We start from the raw sequence: 14171 nt of genomic DNA, 5'->3' as shown, positions 1-14171 counted from the left end.
CTCGGCCGTAAAGGCCTCATTTTCCTCTTCCTCATTGTACTTAGGCTTGACAAATGTCCTATAAAGATGCGGAATTGGCTGAGACAAGACCCAACCATTATTCTTTCTTTCATCCGCCCATTTTCCATCAGACGATGTGGGTTGGAAACCTACCCTAAAGAACTTCTCACTAGCAGCCAGGGTGATAGGTTTGGCGATTTCTTGCAATGACTTCCCGAGCCCCTTCCCGGGTTTGTAACCATGTCTGATCATTTCTTTGGCAACCATAATTGATGCATTTGAGAGAAAGGGTTGAGGGCAAGGGTTTCCTTCCTCACATTGGTCAGCGACTACAACCTCAAAAGCTTGATAGACTATATGCTCACTTCTTTCTCTAGCTTCAAGACAAGGGACTGACGGGCCCCGATAAATCGATTGCTCATCTTCCTCGTGAACTACAATCTCCTGATCTTCATGTTTGAATTTCACCATCTGGTGGAGAGTAGAAGGCACAGCCCCTGCTGCGTGAATCAACGACCTTCCCAAGAGGAAATTATAGGAAATATCCAAGTCTAAGACCTGAAAGGTCACCTCGAAGTCCACCGGGCCGATAGTCTCGCCTATTGTATCTCTCTTTATGCCGTCAAAGGCATGCACACAGACGTTGTTGGGTCTGATTCTCTCAGTACCGATTTCCATACGTTGCAGAGTTGAGAGTGGGCAAATATCTACCCCAGAACCACCATCTAGCATGACCCTTTTCACATAATAACCTTCGTATTTAACTGTCAGGTGGAGGGCTTTGTTGTGTGCAGCCCCTTCCGGGGGCAAATCATTCTTGCTGAAAGAGATTTGATTGACTGCAAAAACCTCTCTGCCATCCTCTCCAACTATTCTACAGTGGTTTCAATGGGTATGTATGCTTCATTAAGAGTTTTGATCAACATCTTTTGATGTTCAGTTGAATTCATTAGCAGAGACAGTAGAGAGATTTGGGCAGGAGACTTTCGGAGCTGGTCGATTACCTCGTAGTCTGCCATTTTCATTTTCTGGAAGAATGCTTCTGCTTCTTCAGCACTCACTAGCTTCTTAGGTGGGAAACGCTTCTTTGTGGCATTATTCACTTCCTCCAGATTGAGGTACTTTTCAGCCGGGTTATTTTCCTTAACTTCTCCCGAGATCTTTTTGCCTTTGTAAGTTACTACTGCTTTGTTATAGTTCCATGGAACGACAATGGGATTTGTCATGGTCCTTTGCGGTGCGCGGCCAATAACCACGGGCTCATTCAGCCTTAGTGGAGTTATCGGCCCCCGTACCACGTAGGTCCCTCTAGGCACATACATTTTAGCTCTCTTGTTTAGCTCAAACCTTCTAGAAGGACTCAATGACATCTGTTCTTTCTTGGGGCCCCGAGGAACATAGAGAACGACATCTTTGGAGGGCGCTGCCCCAGTTTCAGCTTCCACTTTCTTTTCTGTATTCTGGGGGATAGATTTGCTCCTTTTCTCCCCCTTGTCTTGTTTCACGACAGCTTTTGGCTTCTTTTCCACATCGGGTATGGCAATGATGGCTTTTAGAGCTGGGTCAAACTCTCTGTCTTCACAGATCATTCCAATAATTGGCCCGTTGTTGTGAGCCGGTAATGGATTGTTGGTTACATTAGGAACGTCTTCGTCCTTTAGCACTATTCTCTTTTGTTCTATCAGATTTTCCACAGCCCTCTTCAGGGTCCAACAGTCATTTGTATCATGCCCTTCTGCACCTGAATGGTAGGCACATTGTGTACCAGCTCTATAAGAGGGCGGCGCTGGGTTCTGCCTGGTTTGGGGTATAGGCTGCAACAAACCCATCTGAACAAATTTGGGGAAAAGGATGGAATAAGACTCACCGATGGGTGTGAAGTTTGGTATCTTGAGTGGTTCCCGGGTGCGGAAGTTGTTCCGTGGAGGTTGGGGATTATAGTGAGCTTGATGAGGAGGTTGATTTCTGGGAAATGAAGCTCGGTCTTGATTAAACTATTATTACGGCCTAATGTAGGGTTGCGCATTCATCACTGCGTATGGCTGAGGAACCATAGCATAAGCCACATCTTGGTGGGGATAGTAATGTTGTGGGGTTCTTTCAGAGAAAAGAGGTCTGGGTGGACGAGGTTTTCTTGCACTTGAAGTTGTCATTGTTGCTTCTTCCTTCTTCTTTCGATTTTCTACTCCTCCAGACCTGCCTTGGATTGCTTGGGAGGTAGCCCTTATAGAGGGCTGACTCGAGATTCGCCCGGTTTTCAACCTATTTTCAACCATTTCACCGATTTTGATGGCTTCGGCAAATGACTTACCCATCGCAGACATCATATTTTAATAATAATCAGACTCTTAGGCTTGAAGGAAGACACTGACCATCTCCGTTTCGTCCATTAGAGGTTTGACTCTGGCCGCTTGTTCGTGTCATTTGACAGCATACTCTCGGAAGCTTTCCGAGGACTTCTTATTTAGATTTGATAATGAATTCTTGTCAGGGGCAATGTCGATGTTATATTGAAACTGCCTGACAAAGTTCCGAGCCAGGTCATCCCAGATATGCCAGCGAGATATATCCTAATCCATATACCACTCCGAAGCAATGCCGACCAAACTCTCTCCAAAGTAGGCCATGAGAAGTTCTTCTTCTCCGCCCGCTCCCCGCAGTTGGTTACAATACCTTTTGAGGTGGGCAATGGGATCCCCATGCCCGTCATATTTTTCAAACTTTGGGGTTTTGAAACCCAGGGGTAGATGTACGTGCGGGAACATGCATAAGTCAGCGTAAGATACGTTCTTTTGCCCACTCAGACCCTGTATTTTTTTGAGACTTTACTCCATGCTTCTCATCTTTCTGGTAATCTCCTCTTGCTCAGGGGTTTTTGCGGTTTTCTCCTGCCCTGCGGTAAACTTGTATCGAGGCAGCTGAGGGTAAACATTGGTAGTAAACTGGGTTGGTTCTATTAGGAAAGATGGTGCTTGAAATGTGAAGGAAGATGGATCGAAGCTAGGCCTAGGTAAAGCTGGTTGTGCCGTAGCTGAACAAGGTGGCGTGGTGAATATGTTTGAAGCCGCACCGGAAGTTAGCACCTGGGGGCGAGCCTCAGAAGGTATTCCAGCAAAGTGGGCTGAAATGGTAGGATATCCAAGTGGGGTATTTGGATAACTTATAGGGATGTTGGAGGTCCCACTTGCCCTAGGAAATAGTTCAGGGAATTCGAGTATCGCACTTGGTGGTTCTTTTCCGTTTGCCCAGGCGTCCCACATTTCCATCATGCGGAGACGCAAAATTCTATTTTCCTCAGTAATTGCTGACTCAGAAGTTGGGATGGCTGAGATCGGACTATCCTCCGGAATAGGAACTGTTGGCAGAGGAATTTCCGAAAACATTTCAACGCTTCCTTTCGACCTCGTGAAGTATGGATATGAAGCCAGACTACCACAAATCCAACCACCTTACTATAGAACATGGACTTAACAGTAGATAACAAACCGACAGTTTGAAGCAATTAACACATAGATAATCGCACGTTGGGGTGTGATGCACCTATACAGTTTAAATGTATTTATACGTGTTTCGCAATGGTTGCATGCTTCATCCCGGCTTTGTTTACTTTCCCCAATTTTCTTTTCTTTCCACTTTGGCTTTTTGATGTTTCTATTCCTATTTTCTGCTCTTTTCTTTCCTCTCTCTTTTTTTCGTTTTTCTTTTGGTTTTTCTTTGACTCTTTTTTCTTTCTTTTGGGTTTTCTTTCGGTTCTTTCTTTTCAAAATCCCTCTCTTATTTGAGTTATTTACAAAATCATTATCGGATCCAATAAGGACTGCCTACGTATCACGACGCCGCGTGAATCAAATCATTACGTAGTTACAGAAAATAAATGCAAAAAATAAAGAAACAATTTTGGGAATTTTCAGTTTTCATTAATAAAACTCCTAAACTTTTCTATTACAAAAGACTTCAAACTACTCATTTCTTGGAATTTTAGAACTACAAACAGACTTAAAACTACATGTTTAAACTAAAAACTGAAATACAGGCTCGATAAATAAAAAAAATCATGAATACATAAGTGCTTCAACTCCTGGGGCCCGTGGGACATCATTTTGTCTTGCCAAGGGCCTACGTGCGAGATCCCCTTGTAGCCGCTCCAAATCACTCATTATTTGGCGGACAAATGTCATTACTGCAGCGAAGAAAGTGGTCTGAGTCATGTCCTCACAAGCGTGGCATTTCATGACGATGTAGTCGGCAATGGCTCTAACCCTCTCTCGAATAATACCCTTTTCTTGAAGCAGGCGACCGATTTGCTGATTCCGAGCTTCTAGCACCTGAGTGTCATGATGGCTTTGATTCTGCTACTGTTGCATATCTTCCTCCATCTGGGCCATCAAAGCATAACAATGTTCCCTATCGCCTTTAAAGTTCCTAGCATGTTTGCCCGCCTCATTTTCAAGGGTGGTTAGCTTCCTCTTCATATTAGTGATTGTCCCCTCATATTTTCTTTTCATTTATCGCACAAACTCTGCCCGCCCTTCTGCATTCTTTGCCAATTGTGCTCAGACTTTTGCTAGACTAGCCTCGGATTTTTCTAGGTCATCTTGACACTCGAGTACTTTCTTTCTAAGACCACTTATAAGCCTTTCATCTGCTCGACTTCTTTTCGGGTTTCTAGCAGCTATTCTCATTTTCTGGATCTGAGCTTTGAGGGCTTCGTTTTCCTGAGTTAGCTTTTTCTTTTCTCCTTCATATGCGGAAGCTTGGATACTATTGCCAAATTTGAGGTCCTTGATTTGTCCTTCTAATTTACTTATCCTGGCCCTGTAGCTTTCTTCTTTTGCCAACCATCCCTATTGCTCCTGCGAGTCGTTAGTGAATTGTTAGACATGGGGTCTCTTAGTAGGTTTCTCAAGATCTCGGGGGATCTGAAACCTTTTACCGAACCAAATCAGATAATTGGGGTCTACCTCACCCTTAGCTACATCCCGCACCATAGTTTTAGGTTCGAGAAATCTGCACTCATTCCAAACTTGGCGAACTCTTCCTTCTGGAAATACAGCCTTTGGGCCCAATTCGACGACATGTCCACTCAAATCTTCGTCATGGGGAATGGTTTGAAACCTGCCCAGTTGGCACAAAACCTGTGAGGAGCATATGGCTGAATGCTCTGGATACCCATCGGGAAGAGATAACACACTTCGACTGACATGTATACGACTTCGGTGACAGGGAGCCATCCAAAAGTCCACTCAATTTTATCCGAAGTTAAAGAACTCAAGTGTGCAAACCAAGCCTCGGTACCCTCTGGAAATTCAACACCCAACACTCGGCTTTCGAATTCTTCGATGCAATCCAAACCGGTCATGCTGTAGTTCATATACCCAACACGATGGCAGAGATGTTCCTATATCCAGAATTGCAGTAGTAAGTTGCAGCCTTGGAAGAATTTTCCCCCTTCTCGGCAGATGGGCAAAGCTCGGTAAATCTCAGATAAGATCAGGGGAACTAAGGTGCCATTAGCTTTCTTGATTGCGACATCAACCATTCCCACGAGGCCCAATTCTATGCTGTCGTCTTTTCGCGACAGATTATAACACCCAAAAATGCTACTATAAAAACCAAACCCCGCCGTGCCTCCCATTTATCTTTATTTCCGGCATGGGTCAGACTAGTATTCAGTGCTTTAAAACCTTGGGGATTGCCATAATGTTGGTACAAGAACTAGAAAGTGCAAAATCCTTCAGATAAATTCCCATCCTGAATATCCCGACTAAACTCAACATATCCAGAAACTTGTGAGGAGATACTGGTCTCGATGACACTGGGTACCGACTTCTATGGTTTTCGTTAAGGCCGTCGTAGCCCGCAATTTCCTCTAGCATGGGCGTGAGCTCAAAATCAGAGAAACGGAACACATTGCGAGTCGGATCCCAAAAAGGCATCAAGGCTTCAATCACGTCCAATCTTGGCTTGATGTTCAAAAGTCCGAAAAGACCACCCAAAACTTTTACCACGGTTCCTCGGCTGACTTTTCCTAAGTCGTTCCACCAGATATGGAGCTGTAAGGGGATCTCCTTAAGAGCTGCGAAGGGTTCATTTTCATTTGTGCTCATCCTGCACATTTATTAGAGCGATTTAAAAAAAAAAGATTATGACTCATTTTGACTCACGAAAAAGCTATCACTATTTTTTTTCAAAATTTTCATAAAAAATCCGGCTTTGCGAATACGGCCTTTCAACACTTCGGGGAAGAAGATTTTAAGGTTGTGTTTGCTAACCGGCCAAAAACCTTGAAAAAGCGACCAAAGGTGGTTGTTCTTGCAAAAACGGCCTTTCGGCGCCCTTTTGGGGACATTCAGCTATTTTAAACAAGAATGACATCACCTTACTTATTTACAATAAAAAATTTTGTTCTTTTTGGGTTAATTCAAAAAGGAAAGTTGGACACGATGGGGGTTGCCTACGTATCCCACATCCGGTGAGAATCAAACTGGCGTAGTTCGGGCAGATTTGACAATAATAAAAACAAAACCAACTTCTTTTTTAAAAAAAAAAGATTTTCTTTTTCTTTTCCCTCTTTTTGTTTTCAAAATTTTGGCAGAGTTTCGGTATATTTTTTAACATTGGTTTTTTTCAAAAACAAGCAATTATCTCTCTTAGCCCTCACATTGATTTTTTTTTTTTTTTAACTTTTCTCCTATTATTCATAAGTCGGTCAACATGCAAATCCGAAGCAAATAAATGCACAAGTAGCAAGTAGGATGCATGAGGATGGTCTTTTCATTTCGGGTACACCTGTCCTAGACAGACCCAACCCTTGTGTTGAGTCTCCAAAGTCAAATGCACGTGATGCAAACAAGCGTTCCTACTAGGGATCCGACATGAAGTTTTGTTATACTAGGTTTAAAACCTAGGTGTATTGTTCTAGACCTGGCTTACCCGAGCGGACAGCTCAGGGGGAGGGAGGGGCAGCGTATCGGGAATACAGAAGCTTCACCAGCTTTGCAACTTGTCTGAACCTCGTTCTAAAATTGGATAAGACTCTAAATAGAAGAGAAGTCACACAAAGTGCACACTCCCTAGATGATTTAGAAGACTCAGAGAGAAAAAGAGTTTCGTAACAGTTTATATACAGTTCACACAATATCAAAGCGGTAAAAAACGGCATTTAGCACATTAGTCTCAAACATATAAAAATTAGATAATAAATAAAGCCAAGTATAATAGTTATCCTAAGCTCAAATTCTTGAACCCTGAACCAGAGATTTTGGGTTATGATCCCCAACAGAGTCGCCAGAGCTGTCACACCTCCTTTTTACACACCCGAAGGCATATGGGAGTTTTTCCAATTTAAGTGACATTATTCGAAATGAGATTAATTTATTCAATTTATCATAGTCGCCACTTGGAATAGTTTATTTGGGTGTCCCAAGTCACCGGTTTATTTTAAATCCCAAATCGAGGAAAATTCGACTTTTCTTTGAAGTCTGCAAACCAGAAATTCTGAATAAGGAATTCTGTTAACCTGAGGGAAGGTGTTAGGCACCCCCGGATTCCGTGGTTCTAGCACAGTTGCTTAAACTATCACAATTGGCCTATTATCTGATTTTAATACATGCTTTAGCCTATGGTATAATTTTAAACTATTAACTGCTTTTAATTGATTTTAGGAAGATTCAACGTTATCTAAAACACGTCTTTGGACCACATCACATGAAATACACCCGTGGTTCGCGACACATTTTATTTAACGTTGTTGAGATTTGGATTTGGGTCACATGAAATGCACACCCGAGTTTAAGGAAATTAATTTAAATTACGCGCCTAAAGCAACTACGCACTTCCACATTTGCAAGGGCCATGGAAAATTCAACTAAATGACACGCCTCGATTTCTAAGGATTAAAATTAACTAAATGAGGGACATGCATTTTGAGATTTTATTTAGCATGGCGCACCTCAATTCCAATTTTAAAGGGAATTCAAACTAAGCTTTTGAGGTCCATAACTATATCTTACTTAATACGCCTCGCCTCAAATCTACTTTTAAGAGCCCAATTAATTAATTAAGGAAATGCTTAATGTAATTCTAATTATTATTATTTTTACTAAGGGTTCGAACCTACTTATTAACTAATGGGCCTTGTGTTGAATGACCAATTATTTAAAGAGAGGTTTCTTCAACAACAACAACTAAACAAAGGACTGAGTTCGACAAAACAGACCCAAATGGTGTAAAGTATACGGTCCCCTTTACTGGCCTCTTCAGACTTGGACCCGAGATTAGCTCAAGATTTATGAAATGATAGACACCAAGTGACATGGAGACATGCAATTGAATCAAGAAATTAAACATTCATCAGTTAAGCCAGCATTATGTCCAACGCTTAGAGCCAAACAATTTGCAGAATCAAATAAACGTCAACCAACTAATGCTATACGAAACACAAAATTGAATTACCCTTTTTAACTTCTGAATTTGAACTAATCTAGCACAAATCAACTAACTGAGCTTCTAACTTTATCTTTTATGCATTTTTGGATCAAATATGCTGTGAGAAAAATCCAATAGCAAACAAACGAGCTACTGGGTTCAAGAAACAAGATCGAGTAGCAATGACATACCACCCTCTCTTGCTAATGACCTCAAAGCCCAGGCTCAAGAAACCCAAACCTTGCCAAAGTCAAAGCTGAGGATCAGGACTCAATATCGAGTCCCTACCAGCAATAAAACACCAATTGCACCCAACAACCACATGATAAGCTTCAGCACTCCACAGTAATTGAAACGTAAGGAAATTTCAAAAGCTACTAAAACGCATGCTCAAATTTAGCTACACTGATAATGAAATCAACAAATATTCATGCTTGAATCAAACCTAAGCTAAACTTACAAACACAGCCTGAAACTTCAACCAATTAACTCTTTCTCAATACCAAACAGTAACAAAATCTAGGGAATTAGCACAATTTGCTTGAACTCAAAAATCAACACCCCAAAAAAACTCTTAAAGAGCACAAGTTCATTTCTATAGCATAATAATAATCTAAGACACTGAAATAGCATGTATAATACAAGGTCTATTACAGAACATGAAAGAATAGAGGAAACAAAGGAAATGAAATTCAAGACAACTTGTATTCAGTCAGGCCTCAACTCGAAATACATGTTCTTAGTCACTTGTAGACAATGATTTGAAGAAATACCTGGTAATGAACAAGGAAAACAAAAGAGGTGAAGAGTCAGCAATCAAGCAGCAAAACAATCAATGCAACAGTGCCCAGAAATCAGCATCTCAAACCAGTAAAAATAGAACCAAACAACAATGATTTCAGCCCAAAACCAAATAGCAAAACAACTTTCAAACAATTCTAAATTCAGGAGTGTGAAACCCAAACCAAAACCAAATTGAACCAAGAAATGCAGAAAATTCAGTGTTGTTCTTTAGAGTTTTTTTTAAAAAAAACCCAGCCGTTTCAATTTTTAGGATTTTCAGTATCTCTAATTCTCTCCCTTGTTAATGAAGAAAGAATGTCTTTATAGGCAAATCTTAGGGCAGCATCAAAGGGATTCAGATTTGCACTTCTATCCTTTTCAAATTCTCATTTTTGCTCAAATACCCCTAGTTTAGAAATCAGTTTTTCATGTAAGTCCTAAAGGCCAGCTTCTAGGAAGCTTCCCAAGTTAGTTACATAAGATTCCCCTACTTAGATTTCCTAATATACCCCTTATGAGCTCTATTTTTACTTCAGAGACCAGACAAATATGGGTCAAATTGACCCAAATCGAAATTCTAACATTGGGCTTTACCAAACTGGCTTAATTCCTCCTATGAGGCTTTTTGATTTTCAGAACTCAATTCAAACCAAAATCAAAAATCACAAACTATCGGACTGACCAGAATTTTCAAAAAAAGAAACCAGAAAACCTTTAAGATGAAAACAAATCCAAAAGAAAGGGAAAATGAACTAATTAGTCTTAAATAATAAAGCTCAAAACAAAATAAACCAGATTTGTTATTAATCTAATTATGTAACAGAATAATAATTAAAAACAAACACATAACAAAGAAGAAGAAAAGAGGGGACAACAAAGAGATGAAGATGAACTTAAACTAAGAAGAAGAAGAAAAATGAAAGAAAAGGAACTGAAAAATCCTAAAATCGGATGGGGCAAATCTTGAAATTATTCCTCGAGCCTTCGATTTTGACTGAAATGGGCTTTAATCATGTGTTCTCAAACGAAAACACATGAATAAGGTCAATTTCAGCCTTAATCTTCGCTAAACTTGCTGATTTTGGGATTTTAAGGTTCAACCTTCGATTTAAGATTCGACAGATTCGGAGGAGATTCGAGGGAAAAGAGTTAGATATTGGGAGAGGGGAAGTTGCGAGGGTTATATGGTGTTAATTTGGGGTCATTTAGGGGTGGCGCCGCCGGCTTGAGGCGGTGGAAAATTAGGGCGGCTCTAGGGTCTCGCTCAGTCTCAAAAGAGAGAGACGAAGGGTGAGACAGATGAGTGAAAGGGGGGGGTATGGGCGTTTGGACAGTTATATATCATTAGGCAAACCAGTTCCGAGCCGCTTGATCAAAAGAGATCAAGGGCTCAAACTAAAAAGCCAAAAACGGCACCGTTTTGGTTACTGATGGGGCAGACCAGGTGAGGGAACGGGTTTGGGTCTGTTTGGTCAGGTTTGGACGGGTAAAAAGGGGGAATTTGGTTTGGGCTTGGGGAATTTCAAGTTTTTGGCCAAAAATCCGAATCTCTTCAATCTTTTTTCGTTTTCTTTTATTTCAAAACTCTTTTTCTTTTCATAACTGAAAAATAAAACCTAAATTAATCCCTAAACCAAATTATCTCACCAAATTAAATTAATTAACCCTAAACAATAATTACCACGACTAATTAAATACCAAATTAAAGAAAACTACCAAGAATCGAAATTAAACAATAAAAATGCAAAAATAAGTTATTTTTGTGATTTTTCATTTTTTGTAAAACATACCAATTTACTAATTAATCTAAAAAATATAAAACTAAATCCTAAATGCAAATGCAATGTACTTTTGTATTTTTATGATTTAAACAAAATTAAACATGCAGACAAAATGCAAACAAAAAGAAAAATTCTACAATAATTCCTAAATAACAAATAATTAAAAGGAAAAATCTAATTTTGGAAATTCTGTAGGAGTAATTCATGTGAGTCAAAAATCACGTGCTCACAAGAATCATATCATCAAGAAAGACGTGGGAAAAGCGAAAGTAAGCGTAACATACACTTAAGCCTATAGCGGCCACCTCGTCCATCAAGTCAGCATCGGGAACAGTCCGAAGGGTCGCATTCTTGTCTGCGGAGCATAGCATGCTGAACTGTGACACCAGGTCCTCAATGTCCCCCGAGAGATTGACATCTGAAGGGATCTCAAGAATATGGGTCGAGCCTCCCACACGAACCACCGAGTGAGTAAGACCTCCTCAAACATCCTGTAATCATCAGGGTCGAGGTCCGATTCAGATTCATAGTCTTCGACCACCACGGATTTTCCTCTTTCAGAAGTCGAAGAGGAAGCACAACTAACTGTGGAGGCCGAGGGTACGTCCAAAGCTGCAACGGCGGCCCCGGAAATCTGACCTTCCGCCACGATAGGTTGCTGACTACCAACAACGGTGGGAATCTCCGATTGAGCCGAGGCGACGACCGGTTCTGTCCCTATGGGGGGATCCGCAACAACCACCTCTCCAGATCTTGTCGAAGGAGAGTCGTCTAGATGAATGACTGTTGGAGGCGCTGTCTCGAACTCCACCTGGCGTCTTTTTGTTGGCCCCTCTTCTTCCCTAGTAGGCGGAGATTCACCCGTCGGGCGAACGGCATGAGTCAGAACATCAGCCTGAGAAGCGGCCCTCACAGGAGTAACCACGGCCGCAGACTCAACTAAAGCAGCCCTCGATAAAGATCGGGCAGTGGGTACTGCGATAGGGCGACCAGATGAGGCTGGCTCCCGGAAAGCTAACGGTGGAGCCCTTACTCTCCGCACCCTCCCTGACATCGACGAACAACATGTGAGGAATTAAATACAAAAAGGGAAAAGAGAAAAACGGCGAATAGAAACGACATCTCACCAAAAAGAGGCCTGCGCCCGTACTTGTCATAGAAAGCCACCCACGTGAGGACCCCTGCCGTATGAGAGAGAATAACGCTCACCCACTCACGGATATTTTTGACAGGTGGAGAGGCCAATTTCTCGGCTGCAAAAACATAACAGGGTTTATTACTGTAATGGAAAATGGTCGAATATATCCTCGACTAAAAACATGAGACTTACGTGCAAAGTTTCATTTCTCAGGGAACCCCGTCGGATCTGCCACAATGTGTTCAGTTCGCACATAGATGTAATTCTCATAAAAATGACGGTTAGTCCTGTTGTCCATTTTCACCACCAAACTCTTCGACCTTCGAGGACGCATGTGAAGCATCGTGCCGCGGATAAGCTGAGGGGCGAAGATACTAAGCAGGTGATCCAAGGTGATCTCACGACCAGTGAGTTCCGCAAACTTAAGCAACATAAGGAACAACTTGTACAGGTACGGAGAAAGTTGGGCGGGGCATATCTCATAAAAACGGCAGAAGTCTACCACCAGGAGAGGGAGAGGAACTGTGTATCCAATAAGGAAGGGGTAGGCGTAAAATACACAGTACCCAGGACGGTCAAAATGAACTATGTCGTTTCCTTCCGCAGGTCGCATGTTGACGTAGCTGGGGATCCCCCACCTGATTTTCAACTCTGCAATGTCTTCTTCTCTCATAACAGAAGGGATAGGCTTCGGCTCCGCCCAACGCGAGTGTTGAAGTCGGTCAATTCTCTTCCAGGGCGAGGCACAATCTCAACTATCGATGGGACCTCCTCGTCTTCCATTGCATCTGCCCCTCCAGTGGTCTGAGCAGCACTTTCCGGTGCCAAAATTGTGACAGGAAGATCGGTGAGAGGGGAATCACCAGCCATTTTGTCTAGAAGATACGACGAAAAGACAACGGAAAGAAAGGATGAAAATCTTTAGTTAACAAAAGGGCAAACGAAACTTGAAAGTGTCAAGAAGAAAGTATATCTGCAGAACTCTTTCGAGTAAAAGGCAAAGAAGTGTGTCAATCGAATGATGAGTTCCATCTATTTATAAGAGATAGAGATCCCCCGAACACGAAACCCAAGAGTCACCAATCGAACCTGATAGGGCACAAAACGTTTCAGTTCCCCAGGAACGTGTGTCATAATGGCAGTAACCACGAAATAACACTTTGATGCCAAACGACGTTTCGGTTCCGAAACCGCCGCAACGGTTCACGGGTATCAAAAGAATGCTGCCACCTCGCCTAAAACCCAAGTAATGTAACTAAAGAATGAGATTTCGCTCGAATTCGTAGCAATCATGATCCGTCTGCCGAACCCGACAGAGGACGACCCCGACAGACGGAGGGACTAATTGTATTGGTCAAAATCTGACCGTCGTGGCCGAACTGACCAACGTCCCGCCTAAGTGATCGGACAATGAAAGATAACATAGCCCACTCTATATCCCTTTCCCGGCACCCATCGAGTCGAAAAGAGCAATGCCTTAAAGGACGACCAAGACATACTGGAGGCGAGAGAGCGTCGGACCAAGTAAATGGCAAGGGTGACTTGACTATATATAGTAGGGGAAAACCTTCGATTAGAGGAAGCTCCTCCCCCCTTTCTCTCTCCTAAGCTCTCTTCTTGTAATCTTGATAGGAAAGAAGCAATCCACAGAAGAACATGTAAAGCTATCTCCCCCATCGATCGATGAGAGTCACAATATTGAATTTCAATAAGATCGTTTATATCTTTTTCGTCCTATATATAATCCATTTTATTAGCTCTTTGATCTGGAATCTATTATGTCTGACTAAGATTTACCCCTTCATTTTCTTTGATTGATTTATCCAAAAAAGTTCCCATATCTTTTGAGTCAAACAATATTTATGCTATCATGATCCAATTGATATAGAGTGAGCTTGGTGGTTAAATGTTATGAAGGGCACATCAAATTTTGAACTATAAGGAAACTTCATCTTTATTAGTAGGAATAAATGGATCAAAAATATTTTCATTGTCTAATTAACCACATCATCAACTCAACTGACTTGTATATAAATTTGTCA

This window comes from Nicotiana sylvestris, chromosome 9, assembly GCF_000393655.2.
Source record: "Nicotiana sylvestris chromosome 9, ASM39365v2, whole genome shotgun sequence".
In the NCBI taxonomy this organism is placed as follows: domain Eukaryota; kingdom Viridiplantae; phylum Streptophyta; class Magnoliopsida; order Solanales; family Solanaceae; genus Nicotiana; species Nicotiana sylvestris.
The sequence above is the reverse complement of the archived record's forward strand: the minus strand, read 5'-3'. Positions refer to the sequence as shown.